Here is a 25,860-nt window from a genome sequence, read left to right on the forward strand (position 1 = left end):
CTGCCAGCATAGGCAGTGCTGTACCTCCTCAGCAGTGCTCACTACCTTAGTTTGTCAGCTCCCACCCTTTGGCGAGGAGCTGGGCTTTAACAGGAGGCGACTATGATGCCATCACAGCCACAGTGCAATCTATTAAATGAGTGTAGCTTAATCCTCCATGGTTAAGTGACAAGATGAGCATTTGGGCATAAACGTAACCATTCCTACAGCAGCAGCATCCCGTAATAAAAGGGCATTCCTGACTCTGTTGTCATGGCTGGGACAGGGAGCCAGGCGTTCATAGTGCTGAAAGGGGGGAGGGTGAAGCCAGGAAGGTCCCAAACGTGACCTTTCTTTGGCTTTGGTTTGCAAAGTCCATGCAATATTTGGTACATTTTTTTTCTCCCCAGAACAAAATGCCTCAGTGTTTTGGATCTGAATTCATTTTATTAGAACGTATTTGTTTGTTCATTCTTCCTAAGAACCAGTGCCATAACGGCAGCCCATGTTCAAGAGCAGAGATGGGACTGGATCTAAATGCCAAACTTCAACTTTCCTGAAGTTTGTGAGATTCAGCATCCAAAACAGGATCCAAGTTTTGCAGTTGGTCCCTGATTCCATAAGGAGACTGGTATGAATTCTACACCCCAGACCAGAATATCCTCTAATGGTCAGGTGTCCAAAATCCAAACCATGATCCAGGTTTGGCAGCTGGCCTCACAGTCTGTAATGGGTCAAACCAAATGTCCAGATTACAGGGGTTCAAAATCCATTTCTGTTTTGCAGCTCAGTTCTGTCTGGATTCATGAGCAACCTTACAATAACAAGACAGCGAGTGATACCCCTGCACTTGTGAGCAACCCTACAAGAAAACGAACAAGCTGACAAAAACCAACGTGTGCACAGCCGCAACGCTTCTGGGCAAGTCTACAAAAGCAAACTGGCTCTTCGCACAACCAAGGAAACAGCACTGGTAAGGTCATTGATCGGGGTCTGCAATGGGGTGTCCACCCCACACAGGACTGAGTGGGGTTAAGTTGGTTGGGATGCCCAATTAACTCCACAGGCTGCACTTGGAACAGGAGCCAGGGAGCAGAAGATTGATTAGGATCAGGCTCATAAAACCAGGTAGCAGGCTACAGACTGGGCTGCTGAGAAAGGACAGTCACTCCCTGGGAAGAGGGAGGAGTATTTGGGGGCTGCAGGAAGGCAGGCAGCAGTCACTTCCTGGGAAGAGGGAGGAGGGTTCTTGGAGTTGGTACACCCTGAGAGAGAAGGGGAACCAGAGAGTTGGAAGTAGCCCAGGGAAGGAGCAGTGAGGGCAGAGAGAAGGCCAGAACTGCTGAGCTGAGGGTCCCTGGACTAGAGGCAGGCCTGGGTTCCCCTGCCAGCTACGGAGGCAGTGACTGGGAAGACTGCCTAGGACTGTTGTTGGACTGAACCCTGGAAAGGAATGCTTAGTGACCTGGCTAGAGGGCTAAGTCACGAAGGAGATGCTGAGGGTCCTGGAGTGACAGTCCGAGTGATGGCGCGCAACCCGCGGACAGGAGTGTTGGCCTTGAGAGCTAATCCCCAGAGTGACCAAGAGGAGGCAACAGACCGGCAGTGAGTGGAGCACCCAGTGGTAGGAATGTAGCTCCTGTTGAACACTGAGTGCAACCAGGAAAACAATTTCAAAGGTCTGTTGGTTCCGCCGGTATATACTCTAATCCAGGATGTGGGCTGGGTACATCTTGTCTGCTCTCCTATCCAGCCTCCCACCATGCCAGCAGGATGTGCAAGAGGTGCTGTACAATTAGCTCTGGTGGCACAAAGTGGTAACGAAGTGCCCTCTGCGATCCCCACTCTGAATCCCTAGAGCAGGCAGCATTCCAGGATGAGTCGGGCAGGGGGGTGTTCAAGGAGAGGCTTGGTGGTCTTGTTCCCTGGGAATTCTCCAGCCACCACAAGGCCCATAGGTTCTATGGGCAGGAGCAGTAGGTTAGAAAAGCCTTGAAGGCTCTGCACTGGCATAGAAATGAGTTCAGGCCTTCAAGTCCAGGGCATTCATGGATGAGCTGGCTAGGCTGAGAAAGAGAGTGACACTGAGAGGCTGGCAGTAAGCCTGGTCCGTGGCGAAGGTCCGTCCTTCTCTGTTTATACCAGATTTCCCCCCAAAATTCTTGGATTGTGAAAAAACAAGCATTTGGGTTTCACCCATTTTTAACCTGAATTGTGTAAGTGCTGGAACACCACAGACATGGCTCCCCCCGCAAAGAGTCCCTGCCAGATGGCACAGAACACCTGCTCTGAGTACGGCAACTGCTGCTTGGCAACAGCTGCTTGGCTGTGGGGGAGTGAGCCAGGCAGGGAGCCAGGCGATAGCCCCAGTCCTCTTTTGCTGCCGGACAGAGCCCCCTCCTGGCCCCCTCAACAGCTCTTCGGTGCAGTCCCCTCTGCCTTTCCTGAACAGGAGCAGGGATCTGGGTCATGGCAGCTGAGACCCTCTGACTGCTGCAGCAACAGGTCTGCAGAGAGTGGAAGGGTCCCTGCCACCTGAGCCTGCTGGCCTCCCATGAGAGTACCGGCTATCCCTCACCCCACTCCCCCTGGCCTCCCATGAGAGTACCGGCTATCCCTCACCCCACTCCCCCCGGCCTCCCATGAGAGTACCGGCTATCCCTCTCCCCGGCCTCCCATGAGAGTACTGGCTATCCCTCACCCCCTTCTCCCCGGCCTCCCATGAGAGTACTGGCTATCCCTCTCCCCGGCCTCCCATGAGAGTACCGGCTATCCCTCACCCCCCTCTCCCCGGCCTCCCATGAGAGTACCGGCTATCCCTCCCCCCGGCCTCCCATGAGAGTACCAGCTATCCCTCACCCCCCTCTCCCTGGCCTCCCATGAGAGTACCGGCTATCCCTCACCCCCCGGCCTCCCATGAGTACTGGCTATCCCTCACCCCACTCCCCCCGGCCTCCTAGGAGAGTACCAACTATCCCTCCTCCCCCTCCCCCCGGCCCCTCATGAGAGTTCCGGCTATCCCTCACCCCCACAGCCTCCCATGAGAGTACCGGCTATCCCTCCCCCCTCCCCCCCAGCCTCCCATGAGAGTACCAGGTATCTCTCACCCCCTGGCCTCCCATGAGAGTACTGGGTATCCTCTAGTCCTTCATTTTTGTTTTTTTGCCATTTTACACCCAATTAATTTCTTTAAAATACACCTTGATAAATTAGCAGGAAATTTTAAACCAATCCCCCCATTCCCTTCCCCCCCACAAAACAAAGGCCCTATCCATGGCACAGCCATGGCCCTCAGCACAGTCTCTCCAGAACATCCCAACCCCTGGAGGCAAATCTGAGCTCCCATGGCTCAGGCAGAATGGCAAGGTGGCTTGTTATCTCAGCTGTGAGAGTTTTGTGAGGGGTCCATTCTTCCGCCCTAGAATCTGTCAGCTGCAGCTATACCCTGAAGTCACCCAGAAGAGCCGGAAGATGTGGATGGGTTGAGCAACAGTAAGTGGATTGCAGTAAGATTTTCTGAGCAGGCTCTTTCCTCGCTGTGTGGTAATTGCACAAGCTCAGTTGAAAGTGCTGCTGGGTACAGTGTTTCTAAAGGAAGGAGTGTAGCCCTGGGAGGCTCTTTCTCTGCGAGATTACGAGGGGAGCAGATGGTGCTTACAACCAGTAGCTCATTCTCTACTGGCCGTGCCTCTGGGGCAGCAGCAACTGCACCCGGGGAGGTCTGGTGCTGGAGTTACAGGCTGTAGTTTCAGGATTCATTTTATTATTGCCTGATGGGCTGTGGCTCAGTGGAAGCGCTAAGAAGGCTGAACCAATACGTTGGCTCTTACAGTGCATTCCCAAAGCTGCCCGGTTCCCACTGACTCTGAAGTCCTGATTTCAAGGCAAATCTACTACAAAGGGTTAAATATTTTGGGAGCAGGGGAACACTCCTCAGTTTCTATCTACTGTGCACTTGTGAAGAGGGTTCACTTGGTGCAGGGAGTTAATACACTGGCCTATGACCTTTGGAGACCTGGGTTGAAATCTAGTCAAATCAATACTGAAATAAGTGAGGTGTTTTCATTCTGCTTAGCTTACATTTACTCCATCACAAAACCACTGCACACTTTGGCCTGATTAGCTCCAGTGGGGGTGGGCAGATCTGGAATAGCGTTAAGAGCCAGAGGATGGGAAGACTGAGATGCATTGGCAGAGTGGTGTTGGGAACTAATAAGTGCTTTAGCTGTCCAGACAAAGTATGAGGGGCAGAGGCAGGAACTGCAGTCACTGAATCAAGATCTTTTTCAAGCACCTTGGGCCCAGATTGGTTGTTGAACATCACAAAGCAACAACTGGGATGAGGTCAGGACTGAGTGGCATTGGCAGAGCTGTACAGGTGGTTTGTATAACATTTTGTCCACATTACACCTGCTGTCTGCAGTTATTTTGTGACCCCTACAACATAGGAATTACAACAGCTGTTGAGCATCTGCTCTGTCCCATCTGGGGCCTCTAGACTGACTGCACATTCAGGGCAAGAAATACTGCACCTGGGGCAGTAGCTACCTTCTCCTTCTGTTCAAATACCTCCAGGGCTTGAATCGCATCCAGCATGGTGATAGTGCTGTGAAAATCGCCATCACTCTCTGAGGCTTGAGTACTCAAGAATGGTGCTCATCCCATCTCTGGCAGGGCTCCAGCCTGCTCTAACCAGCAACTAGAAAAAGTGACCAACTAGAGTGACCATTGGGAAGTCCCAATATTAGGGGCTTTGTCTTGTACATGCAACTACACCCCCACCCTTGAAAAAAAAAATGTGTACTGATTTTTCACACTTTCTGTCTGGTCACTCTATGACCAGCTGCTATTGGAAACTTATTGGTGCAAAGCCCATTAACCAGCTATAACTCTGAAAAGCACTGGAAATAAAGGCCCTGATGGTGGAATTGGATCCACACAGGCACAACCTTACACTTGCCTAGAGCCACACTGAAGTTAATGCAAAGGTCCCTCTGCCTGGATATAATTGCAAGATAATGGCCAGAAGGTGGTAAATTCCTTAGGCTTTCTACTAGCTGGGAAGTGGCTAGAAACACTTAACAAAAGAGGAGGCTAATATCAGCACGGTGTGGGATGGGGAGCAGACAGGAAGAAATAACCACAGCCAGACTGCTTGGGCACTCAGGTGCTTTCTTTACCAAACATGCTTATTAAATCTCAGCAGTGTGAGCAAAATAAACAAACAAAACAATAGCCTGTGTCTGAAACAGGCCAGAGAACAACCCCCAGCTGGGACTAACTGAGGCTAATTGCTCACCAGTCCGGTCTAGCTAACTTTAGCTTTGCTGGCGACTAGCCCTAATTAGCACTAACTGTGGATGGGGTTTAGTCTCTGAATCAGCTACCTCCAGGTTGGAGTTCATTTGCCAAACAAGAGCTCGAGGTGCAGAGCAGCAGCTAGAACAGGTAAGTTGAAGTGAATGAAAGAAAAGAAACAAGAATTTAAAATACCAAACTGAGAGAGGGTGAGTGGTTAGACTGCAGCCCAGCTCCCTGTTCTCTTGCTGGAAAGGAAACCAGGGGCAGAATACCCCATAAATGTCCCTCTTTGGGCTTTGCTGGAACAGGGCAGTCACAACCCCTGGTTGATGCACAGAGTTTGAAGGATTGGAATCTAAGCCAATAAGAATCTGGTGTTGTGGGTCTTCCTTTGATAGTTAAACATTTGTCCTTCATCTCTGTGCACAGCCCTGAATGCCAGGCCTACTCTGCTTTTGCTGCATTCCTAGCTACTACAAGTTTGGGGAACCCCCTGAGGGCCTGTGTTGTGTTCCTACTGAGTCACAGGCCTGGGCTTATTGCCCATCTAAAAATGACCGTCAGAATCTGGCTCGCCTTCCTGAATTAGCTTGCTTTTTTCTAGAGATGAAATCAAAGCTGCAATGTTTAAAACCCAAGTATTGAGCTTTTGTCATCTGCTTTTGCTCTATAGTAAAGGAGGGGGCAACTGCATAATTTGGACCCAGAGCCCAGTTCAGATTTGGAGGCAGCTCCAAAGTTTTCAGGTTTGGGTCGGGCCCAGCTCTGATATTTTTTTTTTTTTTTTTAAAGGAGTTGTTCTGAAACCCTACCCACCACAGGTCACACAGTCTCATCTCACGTATATTTACAACTTCATGTGAAACAACTGATTTGGAATTATTTTGAACATATAGAGTTGCTATCTCTATCAATGGAAACTACCCTACCTTTGAGACAGGCATCCCCAGAGACCAATGTCCATTTCTGCCACTTTCCTTGCAGAGCTGGTCTTTTAGGGCCAGCTCTTGAATCTGTGGGCTCTATGCAAAGGTCTACCCAAGTGCATCAGCTTGCAGAGTGTGACCCTTACAAAAGGCATAATGCAAAGGGTATTGCCAACAACCTTTGTTAACTGGCTGTAGGACCCTTACAGACCCCTAGGTGAGTCTGTTGGTTAACACACAAGCTTGCACACAATATTACTGCATTTGTTAATTGCCAGACATGATCTACATGAATGGATGCAGCACAGAGTCGTGCGACCTGAACCCAAGGAAATACCAGTACTGCTGGATTTATTTCAGTGCCCTGAGTTACTTGGCTTGTGGTGGGGTGTGTGCTGCCGGGATTGAAGAGAATAGGCTTTGGGAGTCTTTATTTTGTAAGTTAGTAATGCAGCTGAGCAGACAGAAACGAGTGGAGATGAGGCTCCAATGCTTATTGCTTAGCTGATGCCCAGCTGGCGATGGTTTCTCCTGCAGGATTCTGCAGCTGCTTTGCCTGCATTTGGCAGCCCCATGCTGGAAAGCTGGTTCTGCCAAGGTCAGGCTTTGTCATCTTTCTCCTTGCTCCTTTGCTGGAATGTCAAAGCCCAGAGCTTATGGACAGGCTGCTGGTGCTTGGGTGGTTGTGGTTGTGGTTGTTTTTATCTCCAATACATGCCAGTTACTTTTTCTTGGCTGCATTGGGGTGCCCTATTGGTCATTGATGATTTTATTCCATAATGGAAACTGACTGTTGATCAGAATCAATTACAGATCAATATCTCCTGACTCCCAAAGTGCCTCTAAGGTGTCATCTATGCTGGGGAATGAAAAGGAATTATTTAGCATGGCACATAGTGGTATAACTAGGTGTAATGAGATGAACTTGAGAAAAGGGGAGAATTTAGGCTGTATGAAGAAAAATTTCCTGACAGTGAAATATACTATGCAATAGATAAGTCTTCCCCAAGGCAAGTGGCAAAAGCCATATCACTTGGGACATGTGAAACTAGACTGGGTGAACAAATCATGAACACGTGCAGTAGGGAACAATCTTTCTTCAGCAGGGAGATGGATGGGGTCTACAGATGTGATTTTAAATCTTGTGTGGGCCAGATTCTGAGAAGAGCTCTCAGCACATTGGGAATCTGCCTTTTATTTAGGTGCTTAAATGGGAGCTGAGCTCTTTTGAAAGTCTGGCTTAACAGGTGGATTTGAAATCTCCAGATTGGTATTTTATAGGAGTGGATTGTTCTGTGCATTGTGAAAACAGGCGCTCTGCATCCCATAGGTTCTGCTCTTGATGCACCTATGCACCTCACCGTAAGGTCAATGAGAGGTTTATTGCCACCCTAGGGCAAAATATACCCATCTTCTTTCTCTCATGCTAGTATAAGTAGCAGGCAGAGCATTCTGATGTGGTCTGAGCAGGACATTAGTAAGGCTAACAGGCGTAAAGCAGAGTCTTCTAAAATTCCTCCTGTTTTCCTGCTTCTTTTAAATGCTTTTAATTAGTAGTTGGGGAGTGCATTTATGTAAGTCACAGGTCCCAAGGCTGCATTGTATCAATGTCTCTGTACTTCTCAATCTTTCCCCCTGCTTAGGCCCTGCTCCTGCAAGTTGTTCAATACAGGCAAATTCCTGTGCCTGTGCACAGCTGCATTGACTCCAGTGGTTGGCTGAGGCAGGATCTGTCCACATACAGCAGCTTGCAGGACCAAGGCCTTGATTGTAGAGTCTTGGGGGCAAGGACTGTCTCTTTGTACATATTTGTACAGCACTTGGCATAATGGATCCCTGTTCCTGAGTGAGATCTCTAGGTGCTACTCTCAGAGACAAATTTCAAAATACCCAATATTAGAGATGGACCTTGAACCAACACTTCAATGTAATCTAGGTCTGAGTTTTGCAAAGGGACCGTTTTTGTGTAACTGTGGAAGCAGTGTGGCCTAATGGATAGAGCACTGGGTTCAAATCCTGACTCTGCCATTAGCCTGCTGGCTGACCTTGGGCAATTCACTCCCCCTCCCTGTGGCTCAGTTTCACCGTCTGCTAATGACCTGCTTTGAAAAATGCTTTGAGAGATGTTGATGGAAAATGCTATATAACCGCCCAAACCAAATTCCTACCTTCTGCCCTGGGAGTGCTACGTGGTTGGATTCTGAATATGGTTCCTTGAGCCTGTCTCCACTTAATCCTTACAAGTCTAGAAATATTAGGTTTTTATCCCTAAATGTCTGCAAATGTTGATTTCACTATGTACGCACAAATGATGAAAAAATATTTCCATAGATGATGATCTAAATGTACAGCTAGGCAAAGTAAGAAATATGCTGCCTGAGACCTTAGTCTGATTTAAAGATATTTACTTGGTCTATTTTGACATGTCATGTTGACAGGCTTTGTTTGAATGGTTTTGAAGCTTTAACTTTTTGAATCTGTGTCTACTAGTGTTAAATAATTTGTCTGATCCCTCTTCCCCACTGAATAACTTCCCTCAGTGGTGAAAATTTAAGTTGATTAAAAACAGGAAAAACTGCTAATTTATCACTTAGGTGTTTGAGACTGTTTAGGCTAATTTTGGCTCCTGATAGTAGGTGCTGAAGTTTGAAACATTAGGACCCCATTATGTCAACATACTGTGTTTCAAAGCCCTTTAGAAATGTGATTGAATTTAACCTCACAACCCCCTCCTCATACAGGGAGTATTGACTATTAACTCCATTTTTCAGATAGAGAAGCTGAAGCACAGACAGGCTAAGTGAGGTGGCCAAGGGCACACGGCTGAGTCAGTAGCAGAGATGGGAATGGAATCCAGGTGTCCTGACTCTGTCCCATGCTCTGTCCATTAGATTTCCAGAAAAATAAAGTCTTCTCAAAAACAAGAGAAGGGCTTTTGGCAAATGCTTTTAATAAAATCTCTTGTTCTTAAAATCTCGCATCAGCTATCGTATGTGCACAGCTCAGCAAAGGGAAATTCTGATTAAAGCTTAGGGCATCCACCACACTAACAACTCCCCAAACTACCTGCTCTTCACTGTCATCGTTACCATGGTGGTGTCAGGAGAAACCCTTTGATGTGTGGGTAAAAACATCTTCCTAGCCCTGAGGTAGTGTCTCTGCTCTCCCAGCTGCTGGAGGGTACATTGCTTGGCAAGTGCCAGAACCAGAGGAGAGATTGTAGTGATGAGACACCCCCTCTCACCTCCCGCCCCTTGGAAAGCCTCAGTAATGTCAAAGGGCTCCAGCATCTCTAGAGCACAGTGACTGCACTGCTGCTGCAGCACTACTTGCATTGCCTCTAAACTTACCATATCGGCCCTGTCACAGCATCAGCACTCGCAGCTCACTGCAGCGGCTGGGGCAACAGCATCTCTAGCTCTGCCAGCACCTAGCTGCAGCACCATCAGCCCAATGCATTGGACTGTGGGGGAGCTGGCCCTGCTCACCACGTTGGTGCTGCTGCAGTGCCTAATGCCAGCCCTGGCAGCACTCAGGAGACTGGAGTGGTGACCACCCAACACCCCTGCGCGGATGCACAGGTAGGATAAAGTGTTCATCCCTTCCACACAAAGCATGACTCAAGTAAAACAATACTTAACGCCCCACTTTTATTTATACCACATTGGGCATCGTTGTATCCATGTGATCAATTCCAGCACCCTTTGACCTCTTCGCTCCACTTTCTGCTCCCTACTCCATGATGGCTGGGGCTATTTTTAACATCTGGAAGTGTCAAATAGCCTCCCCCTCAACATAAATAAATAAATAGAGCCTACCACAAAAATCTATCCCTTTCCCCTCCCAGATCATGGATCCACCACCAGATTACACAGCTCTAAGAAGTAAGACCAATTAGCTTTATAAATTGTACCATAAATAACAAAAGTAAATAATTCAAGTCTTGGATCAGGGTCAGGAATCAGGATCGATATTTTATAATCCTTCCAGGATGGAAATGAGCATGGGAATTCTCCCTTTACCACAGCATTAAACATCCTGCCAGGTTGTAAAATACTCAACCATAGCACTGCTGTCAAAAAACGTGGACCATAGGTATGTTGTGAACAGGGCACACTTGTAATGAAAACAGCTACAAAAACAAGCAAATGGGCTTCCCCATAACTTGTGTTCCAGCTTTGTTTTTTTCGTTTAGCAGGGGCCACGCTCTGCCTGGACCTCTATATAGCGCACGCAGAGAAGTGATGGCTGAAAAACATTGCAGTTAAACATATTACATCTGAGGGTACGTCTGCACTGTAGGGACTCCCCCACTTCCCCCCCTTTGCCCTGCCTCCCAAAACTCCAGGGCAGCAGGTCTCAGAGTCTGGGTCAACTGACTCAGACTTGTGCTGTGGGGTTAAAAAGAACAGTGTAGATGTTCCCCTTGGACTAGAGCCCAGGCTCTGGAACCTGGTGAGAGGGAAGGGTCTCAGAGCCCAATCTCCAGCCTGAGTGGGAAAGTCTGTGCTGCTATTTTTAGCCTGTGCTGCGAACCTGGCAAGCCCAAGTCAGTTAATTAGAGCACTGATTGGCTGCTGCGGGTTTTTTTGTTTTTTTTTTGCAGTGTAGACCTGCCTTGTGATTTATAGAAAGGCTGACGTAGATAATTTTTAGAATTTTTTTGTCTGCCTCCATTTGCCTCATATGATTTCTCTGTGGTACTTTTTTGTTACTTTCTCAAGTTCTGCTGCTAACCTGTTTCTAAAACCGTCCTTGAAACCCTGTGTTAATTATTGAGTCTTTAGCATGCATATTTGCGTATATGACAACATTGCATGGTTGTTTTCTTGTTTGAGATAATCTGCTTTGCATTGGAGGACTGGTGGATGGTTACATGTCTGGCCACGTGCTTTCATTCCTACAGAGAATCCCACATTCAGAAAGGCCAATTGCCCTTCCCAAGAATCCAACCACATGGATGTAGTATTCCTGGGAATAATGTTCGCAGAGTGGCAAAGACTCTGTAGTTCTAGAAATCTCACTTGCCAAGGATGGTGGTAGCACAGCGGTTTGTTGAGGAAAGGTATCATGCCCGCAGCTACGCAGAATGGCTACAGGGAAACCTCTATCAAGCAAACAACCCAAGGGACGAGCAAAATAGCAGCTGCCCAGTGGACTAATAATTCTGACTAGTGTATGTAGCATAACTGCCTTCTACTGCAGGGAAACAGAAGTGAGGATATGCATGTCATAGATCCTGTATTGCAAACATTAATTCTGCTTTAGCAAGAGCAATGGAACCCTGTGCATTTGGCTCAGGGAAGATCTGTCCCTGTAGTTGCCCTCAGGTTCCAAGTGGCTGTGAGGTGCAGCATGTGGCATTGTGGTGTTCAGGTGGCTGGGTGGATTTGCTACTTTTTGAACAAAAATTTCAAAGCATTTTACAGAGATGGGGCAGCCTTTCGACATAGTCTCTAAAGGCTGGACAAATTTGTGTTGGAAACCTTGGGACTAGTTTTAAAGTGGTGGCTTAGGGCAGGGAGTTGCCTATTGGGAATGAGTCCGTGGTGCAAGTTCTTAATGAACATAGCACTTGAAAAATGTATTAAGACTTTATTAAAACAAGTTGGGGCTCATATATGCTTTTCTCTTAAAGAGTAAACTTCAGGTATGCAATGAAATATGAAAACCTAAAAAACTGGCCTTCCTTTGGTTTATCTAAGGTCAGTTTTCACATGGATGCCCATGTTTGCACGGGTGTGAATGGTGTACTCTGTTGTGTATAGATTCTGCGCTATGCTCAGCTGTGTGTGTACACGTGCATGTGTGTAGGAAATAGTCTCCATAGCTATGGAGTAATTGAATGCTCTACGTTCTATAGATCACCTGCTATAATTGGAGGAGGAAATAATAATACACATAATTAAAATCTCTGCAAATTCACTCATGTGACAAAGGTCATGGTGGCTTCATTCCTTTGATACTAATTGACATGATAGAGAATAGCATTAATATGACCTAGTCTCAGTCTATTCTGATAGATTGTTCTACTTGATTTAACCCTTTTCTCTTCCTAAAAATCCTGGGAGAATTCATTGATCTTTACTCCTAGGCCATTACTATCTACTTACCTTCTCCTACAATGGGATATGGTTAATGCTACCAGTTCTAAACAGAAAGATGCCTCCAGTGATTCATCAGGGCACAACAGCTGACTTGGGCTACAGGTCTGCTGTCTCCAGCTCCCCTGGCAGGTTTAACCTGCTAGCCTGGATACAGGAGGGTGGGAACTAGCTAAGGTTGCACCTTCAAGAGTCTAATCTTCAAACTTTGAGGTAAAAAAGAAAGAGGAGTGAATGAAGCTGCCTCAGATCTCCTCTTCCTGACAGGATTGTCACAGCAATATCCTGAACATGTGCTTTCCACAGAGGTTCCGCAGGCACGTACGCACTAGAACCAGCTCAGATAAAATAACCTCTGCCCTGAATCTTCTCCCACATCTGGATCTCAAACAATTCCTTCCCTTCCCCTAGGCTAAATGTCACATTCTGGAACTCATCACCCCTCCCCAGTGTTGCCTAGTTCCAGAACAGGTGATGAACCTCAAGGCCATGGCTGCTTCTAGAACTGAGCATGAGCCCTGAGATGTTAAGAGGGGTGTGTGTGTGTGTGTGTGTGTGTTCTCCCTGCCCCGCTCCCACACACTTCTGATTCTTATCTCTGGCTGGAAGTTCTGAAATACTATGAGAGAGGCTGTTTACAGTATTCTTAACCATATCTGGGGGGAGAAGAGCCAGAAACCTTATGTAAGCGTTTGCTCTTGCATGATTTCTAGCCCAAATTTGCAGACTCAGGATATTCATAGTGTTTGAATTAGCAACCAATCCTCCTCTCCAAACTTCAAGTCTGAATCTTGTAGACTGAGAGCTTCTAATACCACATCCCTGGGTGGGTTGTTGACAGTGGGAATGGAACCCAGGGCTTCTTAGCCTCAACTATCTGAGCTAAAAGTACAATATTTGTTAGCCAAGGCTCATCAACCTCTGTCTGTAAACCAGATGCTGCTAGAGGGGGACGGCGCGCTACACTGAGTGTAGGGCTGCCAACTTTCCAATTTCTCAAAACCAGATACTACACCTATGGTCAGAATTTTACGTACCAAATACGTAGCCACATGTATGCTATCCAACGGGCCCAGTACAGACTCGCCAGTGGCAGTGGAGAGACTAGCAAGATACAATTACAAATGGGATGGACGAGTGAGGCTGGGGGAGAAGGGAAACTAGCTTTGACTTGCCTTTGTTGGCATACACTTCAGAGCAAACAGACCCTTCCATTTGTTGCAGCACTTGCTCGCCAAGGCAGAGTGCGAGCACCTGGAGGGAGCCCTGGGCTTAGGTTCTCCACAGTGTCCTGCCCTGACGAGCCACTGTGATAGAATGACTTCAGACTGAAAGCGCAGGGGCTTCCTTTAGCAATTCCCCCCAGCAAAGCAAAACAACTTTGAGCTGCTGGGACTGGCTAGGGGGGCTTCCCAGTGCATGAGGAGCTGGTACCTTTACCCAAATCCCCCACCCACCAAAGGCTCAACTCACCACAAAGAGAAGGGGGAGGCTGAAGGGGACAGCGTCTTTCCTGCTCTGTCCAGCAATGGCAAAGAGTTTGTATGGGGTGGGGAAACTTGCTGCAGCCATGCAGGGAAAGAGGACATGTCCCTCCCCAGCCCAGACAGGACTAGCACGGCGTGCCTCCAGCTCTGCCCCTCTCCGGCTCTGGAGTCAGTGCTCTGGAGTTAAAGGGGCCTTGGGGTGGCTGGGGAGGTGACAGTAGAATTGCGGTAACCGGACTTTGGGTCTCCAGTCAATACTTCTGACCAGAGACTGTGCAGGTCCTCTGAAAACTGGACACCTGGCAACCCTGAGTGGCGTGTTGTGTACAAGTTCTCTGGGGCAGGGATTATCTCTCTCTGACTTGTTTGTACGGTACCTAGCACAATCACACTCTAACCGGGGCGCTATATGCTGCTGCAGTATAAATCATAAAAAGCTAGAGGCTGGAACGAAGCTGTATGTGTCTTGTGTTTGAAAGCTAAAGAATAACCATTCATGCCACTGAGGTGATTGTTCTATGTAACCTGATCCTACACCCGGTGGCAATTTGTCGCTCTTCAGTGGCTGTTGCACTGCAAACTGGGACGGAAGTCTGAGGTGAGGTGGCAAAAACCAGTTTTCTGTCAAAAAAAAAATAAAAAAAAAAAAAATGCTGTTTTGACCCAAATTCTAGGCACTACCACAATGCAAATAATTAATAGTAGCAGATTAAGAAATGAGGGAAAGAAAGAAGCGAGAATAAAAGCAAATGAGAGAGGCCAAGAAAATGGAAGGGGAGAAGAAAAAATGAAAGGAAAAGAAAAGAGGGAAGAGTGGAAGGAAAGAAAAGATAAAGAAAACAATAAAAGATAAAGAAGTGAGAGGGAAAGAAAAGAGAGGGGAGGGAAGGGGGAGAGAAGACTTAAGAGAATATAGATAAGTGTGGTGGTCCATGGTGTGTTTCCACAGGGTAGGGTGGGGCTGTGCAGTAGTGAGCCATAATTGCAGTTCTCCAGGGGCAGGAGGTTTCCTCCAGCTCACCTCCTGCTACTAGGAGATGCTGCCTGTAGAAAGGCCTGATGCTGAGCAACTCTAGCTTCCATTGACGGCCCTGGGAGCTGCAGGTGCTCATCTCTGTGTTCCCTAGAGTGCCTGTCTGGCCCTAGGGAGGAGAGGCCATTTCATCTCATGAACTCCTCCTGGGAGAGACAAAGGCCAGTGTTCAAAGAGAAGTGAACACGACTTTGGAGGCTGAAGTGGAGGATCACATAAGGTCAAACCCCTGAGCTGAATTTCTTTGAGTGTTTGCATCATTTTGGGGCAAGATCCCACTTCTGCCAAGAAACAGACTTCTGAAATGTAACTTTATCACTCTCTAGACCTAACAGCGAATTTCTAGTGAGTTTCTGCCACAGGGGGACTTGTTGCTTAAGCTGTGAAGACAGCCCTTTATGATGGAACAGGAGTCTGTGTCTGGGAAAACCCACCCTTGGCCTGTGAGGGATAAAACTCATGGCCGGAGGAATTTTGGATTTTCACCAATGCATGGGAAAAAGGGGATGTTTTTTCCAGCTCAGCTCAAGCTGAAACCACACTGTAAAGTCAATGTGAGCTTTTCAGGCTGACAGTGTCTGAGCAGACCCACTCTCCTGATCACCCAGTCCTAAAGTGTTTTAGAGTACTCGGTGCAAGCCCTGCAGCCTCATTGTTATTGTAAGATGTAGCGTGCTAGACTGTTACTGTAGAATACTATGATACATGTACTTGAGGATAACTTTCAAAAGTTACCCTCAAAAATTAGCCTCAATACTGTCTTTGCAACATGCAGGGCACCTTGGGGGGGAAAAGATTTTCACAAGTGCTTTAGGTATTTAGGAGCTCAGTGAAAGTCAGTGGGACTTGTGTGCCTGAATTCCTTAGACATCTTTTAAAAGCCTCCTCTTAAAGTATGTGTGACCTGAAACACTTCAACTTACACTGCTGGTAGATTAGAATGAACATGTTGTGTGTGTAAGGGAGGCAGGCTCTTTGGAAGAAGAGGATATGCTGCCAACCCTGAGTTTGGCTATCACAGTCCTCAGCTGACAAGTCGAGGTTTGCCAGTTTTTAAACCCAGCCCCTCTCTGAATTGGAGTAGCTGGGAAACAGTCCAGATGGACTCTTTTCTTGCCTTGCCTTGTTGACCGGAGAGGACTCAACAATGAAACTTCCACTGAAGTTCAATATTATCTTACCGCGAGTGCACCTTTCACCCAGCACTTTACTGATTCACTGACCCACTCTCAGCCACCACTCGCTTGGCTCTTAGTAGCTGATTAACAGGACACTGCTGTTTAGGACAGGAAGTGAAGAATCCAGTTGAAACAAAAGGAGGCACTGGTGTTGGGCTAGCATGTGTGCATGCTCTCAGCCGCCAATGCTCTTAGGCAGTGTCACTAAATGATTAGTGGCCCTTATTGGATTTAGGAAAGATTCAAATTGCTGTCTTCTCGGTGCACGGCTGATGCTTGCTAGTTGCATCAGAAAGTGAGGTTCCCTGCCCAAAGTTGCACTAGGGCAGGGCTGGCGAGGGAGGGGAATTGCCCAGGACACTGCTGGGAAGGGTTTTAGTTCCTGTTCAAGGGATCAACTAGTGTTCCTTTCTTTAAAGAAAAATAAGCTAATTTTAAATGATCCCCCTCACCACCTCCCCCCGATGAAATAAATGCATGATTCTGAAGTCCTGGAGAACCTTTTAAGCTGTAGGGAAGTCAGTGGAACAGGAGTGGATGGGATAATGGAGGAAGGGGTGGGACCCACATTTTAAAACAAGCTGCAGAGAACAGCCTCAGCCACTATTGCATTCACCCTGGCAATGAGCCCATCTGAATGCCTGGGTGCAAAGGAGGCCTTAGCCCCTGCTGCCTGTGATCTCCTGCGTGTCATCCATCCCTCCATCCTCGCTCCTGCTTGATGTTGCAGGCCATGCATGGGGACTTTTATCTGTGACTTAATTCAGGCAAACCCCACTGAAAATCACTGTGGCCCTACCAGCGCCCTGTGCAGCTGTAGCACTTTGTAGCACCCAGACACATTACACAAGCCCTCACTGGCCTGAAGCAGGGACAAGTATCCTCTGTGCACACAGAGGAGCCCGAACTTTTGCCCTCCTCCTTGAGGGTCCTAATTAGGAGTCCTAATTAGGTGCAGGGACAGGAGGGGGGATGCTGGTGGCCATGGTCTTTCTGATCCACTCTTTCTGCAGTGGAGAACTCAGGTTCACCATGCCCCTCTGCCTGCACCCTGCTCCAGATCTCTCCCAGCTTATGTTTAAAAGCTGTCTTGGGTGCAAGCCTACAGAGTTCTACAGAGTGGGCGGGAGCATTGCCTTGGTGAGCCGCTCTCTATGCTCCCTGCCCTCCAGATCAGAAATTCAGGAGCTGAGATCATAGCAGTAGTCTCTTTAAAGTGCCACCCCCACCATAATACCACACTGTGAAAGCAGGGCAGTGAAACGCAGCACTATTACACACATGCAGCCTCCGCTTTACATTCCTGTTGGTTTTTAAACTGCTGGATGAGGGTCTGTCTACTCCTCCACCAGAACTGACACATGCCTGGACATGTTCTTTGGATTCCCCCCTCCCACACACGTGCACTCCACCCTCATTCCTTTTCCAGCACAGCCAGTGCCTGCATTTCCTGCAAAATGATCACCATCTGATAAACGCACAAAACCCACCCCATGCTGTTGCCTTAGACCATCCTTTCATGGAGCTGGTGGGTGGCTTGCAGGTGCCCTAGGAGGTGTTATCTGCCATATTCCCTGGAAAAGATGAGCATCACCCCGAGGTTGCTGAAAGTTAGCTTAGCTTAGAAATGGTTCCCTGAAACCCAGATAATTCTCTCCCCACCCCGAATCAAGGCGCAGAGAGACCACTTACCTTGGGCTGGATGACACGTGTGTTGATGTGTGTGCGCGTGTGCGTGGCATGTATGCAGGGGAGATCCTAGAGCCCTCGATGCTGCAACAACCTTCCTCTCTCCTGCCCGCCTTCCTCCTTCAGGCGAGTTCTTGCTTTGTGCTGCTGCTTGCCTGTGTGTGCCCAAAGCCACTGCAGCATCTCTGCATAAGGATGTGCTCCTCCCTCCCCGCCCTCCCCTGCTCACTCGCTCCCTCTCAGCCAGCACTCTGGGTCCCTGGAGAGTGGTCTCTCGCTCGCTCAGTCTTTACCTCATTTGCCTTGGTCCAAGGACCAGTCGGAGAGGGAGGGCGATTTGCAGCATCATACATAATTCATGCTCTGCCTCAGCCTGAGCTGCTGCTGCTCTCATCAGCCTGGATCAGAAAACCCCTGCCCTGAATTGATTGTCTCCGGCTCCTCACCCCATCAATAGGGCACAGAGAGGCACATGGTGCGAGGGAGAAGCAAGTGAAGGGTTAGAATTCCAGGGTGTGAACTGGGAAATGGAGGGCTCCGTGTCCCAGGCTAGGATGTCCAGGTGAATTTCCCAGGGGAGGGTCATGCCTCACAAAATGTATTACCGGGTAACAGACGCAGTGGAACCCCCTTAGACTGAGATCTTGAGGAACCCCACTGAGCAGGGCACAGAATTATGCAAGCTTTGAACTGTTGGCTCAGCACCTTGTGACATGCTGCTGGTGAGGAGGATACTCTGCTTGCAGCCAAGTTTACTTGGAGCTGGGAAGGAAGGGAAGTGATTTTAGGTCTCAGACCCATCTCTTAAATACATTCAGATCCAAGTTTTCCACAGGTATGGTGGGAGAGAGGGGCACGTTCTGGTTCTGCCCCATTACAGAGAGAGGGCTAACATCAAAGCTCAGACCCAGTTAATAAACTTCCTCTCATGTTCCGGGGGGGCTGGGGTTCGGGACTGTTTCTGCTGTCTATGGAAGCCAGAATCTCTGCTTTGCACCAGAAGCAGGTGCTGTAGTGATCTCAGTTGACAGGCATCCTTGTAAATGTTATTTCTACCTAGGTGTAAGTCTGCCCCCCATAGCAGGGGTGTCTGAGCACCTCACAGACAGTAATGGATTTATCTTCCCAGCAGCCTTGGGAGATAGGGAGGGAAGGATCGCTATCCCTAAGCTGCGGATGGGGGAGTGAGGCACAGAGCATTTAAATGACTTGCCCAAGGTCCCACAGGGAGGCTGTGGCTGAGCTGGGAATTGAATGCACATCTCCTGTTCCTAGCCCAGTGCCTTAACGACGAGCCCATCCTTCCTCCTCTGTAGCTGTCACAGATACAAGGGGGAGGTGAAACGTTTATCAAGGTAAAACAGTTCTGCATGTAATGTGGCAGGGATGCCCGTGAATTAGCAAATCTGCTCCATGATGCCCCGAGGGCACTGAAACCCCAGAGAGAGGGGGATATCAAAGCATGCTGCATCCCAGGGGCCTGCGCACACAGTCACGGGTTGAATTAAGGTTCAAACCTTTTTTTCCCTGCTAGTAATTGAAAATATTTATCCTCCCCCAAATCAGAAATGAGACGAATAAGGAAAATAAAAGCAGAGTATCCCTCTGCCCCCACATTCAGGTCTTTCTGTTCACCTGTTTACATAGCCAGAGCATTGGAGAGGGCACTGGGACCCTGGTGTAAGCAGGTGCAAGGCCGCTGACTTCAACAGAGCTGTGTCGGTTTCCACCAGGCTGTGAATTTGGCTCATGAGTTTTCCCCACAAGCCATGGAGACAGGAGGCATCAGATGCAGCACAGGCATCAGGGCAGGGCTGCTCACCTTGCTTTCACCCTGGAGAGATCCCTCTGCAGGGCAAGACAGAAATTCACTCTCCACAGTCCATCAGTCCTTGGCCTCTCTGCTGAGACTGCCCAATTGGGTGCTGGTTGGTTTTGTGATGTAGATGTTTGTCCCTGCAGGGGCTAGGTTGAGATCCCAGACTCATTTCACACAGCCTTCCTCCCCGATCAGCTGTAGATAATAACCACTGGCTGTTGCTACCACCCGGAGTTGCATCATGACTTTGGCCTGGCCTCCTCCTGTGCTCCCCTGTGCTAATTAATATATTCCACCATGGTGCAAAGCACACGGTGAAACGGGACACTGCTGCCAGATGGGAACTCTCTGCACAGCCCTTGGGGCGTGCTGGCCAATGATGAATATGCCCTGAACTCCCATCCGATGGCAACACAATACAGCCACAGATTAGGGTGGCTAATCAAACAGCTCTCAACTCAGACTGTGCACATTTCTGGATTGGGAGGGGAAGACAGGGAAAGGTTGCAAAGACCACCCCTCACTTTCTATCCATTCCATCTGGCCCTCCCTGACTCCAGTATAGGATCATTAATAATGTAGAGACCAGGTCTGGGTCTGTCCATTCATTAATGGCCTGCCATTACAGAAGAGTAATTAATGCATTAGTGTCTCTGTATTGATTGGCAGGGCTCCAGAAGTCTGGCGTCCTCCAGCCACGTGGGAATGGGAAGGAGGAAAGTTGTTTTGGAACTTAGTGAGTCCTCTCGCAAAGGGGAAAAACAAGACGTTACAAAACAGAAGTGCATGTGTTCTGTATTCCTCTCATGTATCTATCCGTTCCTCTGTCCTGCCAATTGCGAGTTTGACTGCTGAACTCCTGCAAGAGTGAATTCCCCAGGTTAACTGTATGCTTTCAGATGAGATATAAACCCTGGGCTGATTGGTTTGTCTGTACTGTATCTGAGCACTAAGGGTAGTATTGAAAATCCCTTGGCCCTTTTTGCAGTATTTAGTGGTGTTAACCCAGTGTCTCTACCAAATTTTAACACAAGTATCTACATTCTGTCTCCTTAAATTCTCCCTCTAGATTCAAAATGGATTCGAGATTCCTTTTCACTTCTTGCTCTAAACTGTTGTGCTGGGTTGCTGTGTGCAGTTAAGCATCAGCTTCGTTTCACCCCAGATATAGCTGCATTTCCTTGGTGGGTGGGTATACAGTAGAACCTCAAAGTTATGAACTGCCTGGTCAACTGCACACCTCATTTGGAACTGAAAGTACACAATCAGGCAGCAGCAGAGACCATCCCCTCCAAAAGGCAGATACGGTACAGTACTGTCTTAAATGTAAACTATAAGAAAAAAGGGAAAGGTGTTTGTTTTTTTTTAATTTGATAAGGAAACTGTTTCTGTGCTTTGTTTCTTTTTTTAAAAAGCATTTTTCTTCTGCTTAGTAAAGTTTGAAAGCTGTATTAAGTCAATGTTCAGTTGTAAAGTTTTGAATGAACAACTAGAATGTTTTGTTCAGAGTTAGGAACAACCTCCATTCCCGAGGTGTTTGTAACTCTGAGGTTCTACTGTAATTGGTCTATCAGCTTCTGGGTGAGCTTTTTGGACCCTTCAGGCTGACAGGTGCTGTCTGTCACTGGCACCTGTATACTATAATGAGGGGCTTCACAGAAATAACATAGACAGATGAACATTGTCGCTATTGCCACTCCCACACACAAGTGAAGTTTCATTCCATGGTGAGCAGGGGAGGATTATGAATCTGGATTTAAAGGAAATCTCTGCACACGTACAGGTCCGTATCCCACAACAGAAGGCCATTGATTACTGTTAATGGAGGGACCAGCCTAGAGGAAACCCACGTCGAATGTTTGAAACGTGAGCGAACTGCCGCAAAAGCCAGGGCTGTAAATCAGTTGGAGGGAGAGATGGAGAACCTGGTGACAGGTGAGGCAGCGGGGTTATCTGGACAGCTGAGAATGCCGGAGGTTGAAGGGGCTTTTGTTTGGCCCACAGCAGGTGAACAAGCAAAGCTTCTATAAAACGAATGGGATGTCTTAGTGGGTTGGCAATGGGATATTCTCCTCTAGGACAGCGGATGGAACCGGATGCCCCAGGCCAGCTCAGTGTGGCCCAAGTGAAATACATTTCTTGAGTCTCATTTCAGGTTCTGGCAGACTAGTGGCCACATCACTCATTATCCCCCTCTCAGCAGAGAGGCCAAAGCCTTGAATGGGCTATAGAGATGGAGATTGCTCCAGGTCAAGCCTGAAGCACAATGGCTGGGCAATGTTGGAGACGCTAATGCTGCTGTCTGAGTTGCTTGTTCTGGGCATGGAACAGATGGAGAGAACAGGAGAAACTACTCTTATGGGCAGCAAAGACTAGAAGAGGCTTACCGAGCGCAGGCAGACTCTGCCTGTCTGTCTAGCTTCCTGTATTGAGCCCATCCCTGTGGTATCTGGGCACTTTCCTTTGCAGGGGAGCATGTCTCTTTAAGACAGGTGTTCTCACTCCCTCCACAGAGCAGGTGAAATTAGTGGCCCTGCAGGCTTTGCAGAAGGAATTTCAGGCAGAGAGCATTTGCCCAGATTGTAATTTGTGCTGGAGCCAGAATACAGAAGACACCTAATTGTTTTCCTCTGTTATCACAGCTAAAAACCAATCTACTTCCTCGCTGCAAATGTCACTGATATGAGTGCTGCCCAAGGGTTTTCCCCACATGCTGCAAAAGGCTTGGCTGGCGTGCGGGTGTCAATCTATCAGTACTGTCAAATCCGCTAGTGGGGTTCAGGTGGTGGTCATCTGATGCTCTCTCACTGAGGGGCGGAGAGGATGGCTCTTGGTTAGAGTGATGGGAAACAGACTAAGGCCTGCGTTCCACCAAACGGGGTAATATAAGGCAGTCTGCCAACATTGATCTAGACTCCCGGGAGGGTAGGCAGAGGTCAGAGGAGAAGTGGCTATGGTTATCCTGTCGTAAAGAGCGACTGTGGCTAATGTGTGCACGTCTCTCTCTTGGTATTGATTGCAAAGATGAGAATGGTTCCATTATCAGTCACCTCTGGCTAATAAATATTTTGTGTTTCCTTTATAAATGATGGAGGCAGCAGGAGAAGGTGGGCGAAGTAATTTTTTTACTGATCTGCTGCCTCGGATCATCTGATATTTTGGAGGGTCCAGGGAGTTCTCCTCAAAAGGGGATGACTTATAGGCACTCTCATATGGCCCCCACCACTGTAGAAACTAGATATCAATTACTTTACCTTACATGGAGGGATAATGGAAGTTAAGCAAGAATTATTATCTCCACTTTAGATGAGGGATCTGGTTGCTTCTGCCTTCTTCTGAAACATTGCTGATAGGTTGCTACCAGTCTCGATGGGACCAGTGGTCTGATCTGGGATATGGTAAATCTGAGCTTCCAAGTAGTTTTCCCTCCAGGGAGAAAACTCAGTCCACTCACAGCTGACTCTCACCAGTTATCTATGTTCTCACTGAGAGTGCAAATGGGGTGGCTCCAGACATTTCGCCGCCCCAAGCACGGCGGCATGCCGCGGGAGGCGCTCCACCAAAGTTGCGGGACCAGTGGACCCTCCGCAGGCACGTCTGTGGGAGGTCCACTGAAGCCGTGCCTGCTGCCCTCCCAGCGACCAGCAGAGCGCCCCCCCGCGGCATGCCGCCCCAAGCACGCGCTTGGCGTGCTGGGGCCTGGAGCCGCCCCTGAGTGCAAAACACCCTTGAGGAGAGCAGCAATGCTGGTGGCTAGGGAATAAGGTCAAAATTGACTTGAGCAGAACTGAATGCAAAGGAAGTGAGAGAAACCCTGGGTTCAGTCTGCAGTTGTCTCTTCCGCCCATCTACACCGAGGGTACGTCAGCACAACAGAAATCCCCCTGCCGCAGCTGGAGTCAGGTGATTCAGGCTCACGGGGCTCGTGCTACAGGCCTAAAAAGAGCTGTGTAGATGATTGGGCTAAGGCTGGAATTTGGACTGTGAGACCCCCCGCCCCCGATCTGGGTCTCAGAGCCTGGGCTCCAGCCCGAGTGGGAATGCCTACCCTGCCACTTTTAGCCCTGCAGTACGAGCCAGAATCCTTTGACTCAGGTTCTGAGACTTGCTCCCGTGGGTTTTTTTTGGTTTTTTTGGCAGTGTGGATGTACCGTCAGAGTCTGGGCCCCCTCAAATGTGACATTGATTTGTAGCACTTTGGTGCACCCGTAGGACCGGTTCACCCCACCTGGCATGGGGGAAGAGGGTCAATCAGAGGTCCAGGAGGTGCGGCCCACCCTGTCAGGAACACCCCACGTGGGCCTGGCTGGCTGGCTTTGTGGTGTTGCCAGTGCCCCAGTTCTCTTATGTGGATGCTGCCGTACTGGAACAGATGGTGGGAGGAGTGCAGACAGATTGTGTTTTCTGAGCCACGGTAAAGAGCGTCGCTAAGCGCCCTGCCCTTATGCTCTGCCAGGGGTTGCAGCAGACCCTGCAAAATAAGCGATTCAACAACTAAATGAACAGGGCTGAGTACCTGAGAGATGCACTTTAAACAGGATCTTACCAAAGCTGCTGCTCTCAGATTTTGATAGACACTCTTCCAGGCCACTTTAAACACCGCTGTCAGATGGTGCAAACTGGTGCTTATGAGGCATTCTGGGGTTTCCCAGGCTTTTATTCCATTTCCGCTTTGGCAGTCCAGGGCTGAGGGACCCCCTATTCCTTTCCCTTCTCCCTCACAAATCCAAAAGGGTTTGGGGAGCTGGGCTGATCAGTCGATCCTTCCAGTCCAGCTACATTTCTACAGCACTGGGTTATCAGGATACCTACTGCAAGTATTTCAGATACTGGATTGTGGAGAGCGAAGGGAAGAGTTCAGGTGTTTGTGGGGATAAAATCCACTGCAGCCGCAGAGGGAATGAGAGGTTCTACAGAGTCTAATACTTTCATCCTATTAGCGAGATTCGGAGCAATTACAGCTTCATTAGCCAAATAGGCTCTTCTGTTCATGGAGTTCTCCACCTCCCCATAATCTCTTCCCCCCCCCAACCCCTTCAAGGCTTTGCACCAGGGATCTGCTGCTAAGAGCACTGCAGATCGCCAGGGAGGCAAGGCAGGGACGGATGAAAAACACTGTGTTGGCCAAGAGGGAGATGAGGCGTTGCTCGCCCCCTCATCTGCCAGACCTGGGCCCAGAGACTGATGTGTGGGAGGAGGAGGGAGCCAGTTTAAACCCTGAGTCTTTTGTCTCTTCCATATGTTTGCTGACATGCCCGAGTTTCGTCCTCCTCATGACTCCTGATCAGGGCTGGCACTTTCATTTAGGCGACTTAGGCAGTCACCTAGGGCGCCAGCATTATGGGGGAGCGGCATTTTGCCGGGGGGGTGGCAGGCGGCTCCGGTGGAGCTGCCGCAGTCGTACCTGCGGAGGGTCTACTGGTCTCGCGGCTCCCGTGGACTTGCCGCAGGCATTTCTGCGGACGGTCCGCTGGTCCCGCGGCTCCGGTGGACCTGCCGCAGGCATGCCTGCGGCAGCTCCACCAGAGCCGCGAGACCTGCACGTGGGGCGGCGAAATGGCGCGGCGCCTAGGGTGCCAGAAACCCTGGCGCTGGTCCTGCTCCTGATACTGGGAGGGGGGCAAGATGTAGACTGGGGGTTACATGATTGCCCCACATGTCGCCTTTGGGAGGAACTTCCAGCCCCACCTCCCTGGGCCAGGGCAGCCAATCCCACTGGCTCCTGGGGAGCTGGGGCCACAAGAGCGGGTAGCATGTGCCTCTGAGCTCCTGTCCACTGTAAATAGGGCCCTTTATGGTGCTTCTGAAAATAGAGGTGCCTGAGTCAGTGTAGTCACTTGACAGTCTTGGCCAGCGTGTGCGCTGCTTTGCCTGGAAAACAACAGGGGCCAGTTTAGTGGATAACAAAGGATGGACTGAGCCTTCTAAACGGCCTGATCAAATCCATTTCAGTGAATAGTTGAGCAAGCCACAGAGCTCCTAAAAGGATCCACTGTCTTTTACACAGTAATGCCCAAACTATTACTCATTGTTTATAAGGGGCCAAAAGAGTGTGTGTCACTTTACAAATGCGAAGTGAGATGTTCCCTGAGGAACTTGCATTCTTGTTTGGATGGATATGGTATGAAAAGCTGACAGAACATTTAGTCTGAGAACCCACACCCCCTAAACACGAATGCACTACTGTATGTGCGTGCAAAAAACCCCCAGGATCTGTGAATGTTTGTCCATGAGGGGGGTGGATATTATAGATATTCAAATATTACAAAAATATTAAATTAATGTTAAGGAACTAAAGACAAGCACACAAATGTGAGGAAATGCCCCGCTATGAAATACATACC

General features: G+C 48.8%; 2 protein-coding genes across 6 annotated transcripts in view; one reads left to right on the plus strand and one right to left on the minus strand.

The window, feature by feature from the left end:
• The window catches only part of CNTN2 (contactin 2), a 49,228-nt gene extending 31,305 nt beyond the window's left edge, over positions 1–17,923 (minus strand). Inside the window, exon 1 of one of the 2 annotated variants that reach the window (XM_032792482.2) lies at positions 17,701–17,923. The gene's annotated coding sequence lies outside the window, so the exon portion shown is untranslated. The remainder of the gene's footprint in view (positions 1–17,700) is intronic. The other variant, XM_032792483.2, reaches the window with a different exon arrangement.
• RBBP5 (RB binding protein 5, histone lysine methyltransferase complex subunit) overlaps positions 1–25,860 on the plus strand; it is a 187,613-nt gene that overhangs the window by 84,649 nt on the left and 77,104 nt on the right. The window contains exons 14-16 of one of the 4 annotated variants that reach the window (XR_012655710.1): positions 462–610; positions 766–952; positions 8,978–9,077. The exons of 2 other annotated variants lie outside the window; for them this stretch is intronic. The gene's annotated coding sequence lies outside the window, so the exon portion shown is untranslated. Of the gene's footprint in view, positions 1–461; positions 611–765; positions 953–8,977; positions 9,078–25,860 lie in introns of those variants that run through there. One more of the 4 variants, XR_012655709.1, reaches the window with a different exon arrangement.

The sequence above is a fragment of the Chelonoidis abingdonii genome, chromosome 4, assembly GCF_003597395.2.
Source record: "Chelonoidis abingdonii isolate Lonesome George chromosome 4, CheloAbing_2.0, whole genome shotgun sequence".
In the NCBI taxonomy this organism is placed as follows: domain Eukaryota; kingdom Metazoa; phylum Chordata; order Testudines; family Testudinidae; genus Chelonoidis; species Chelonoidis abingdonii.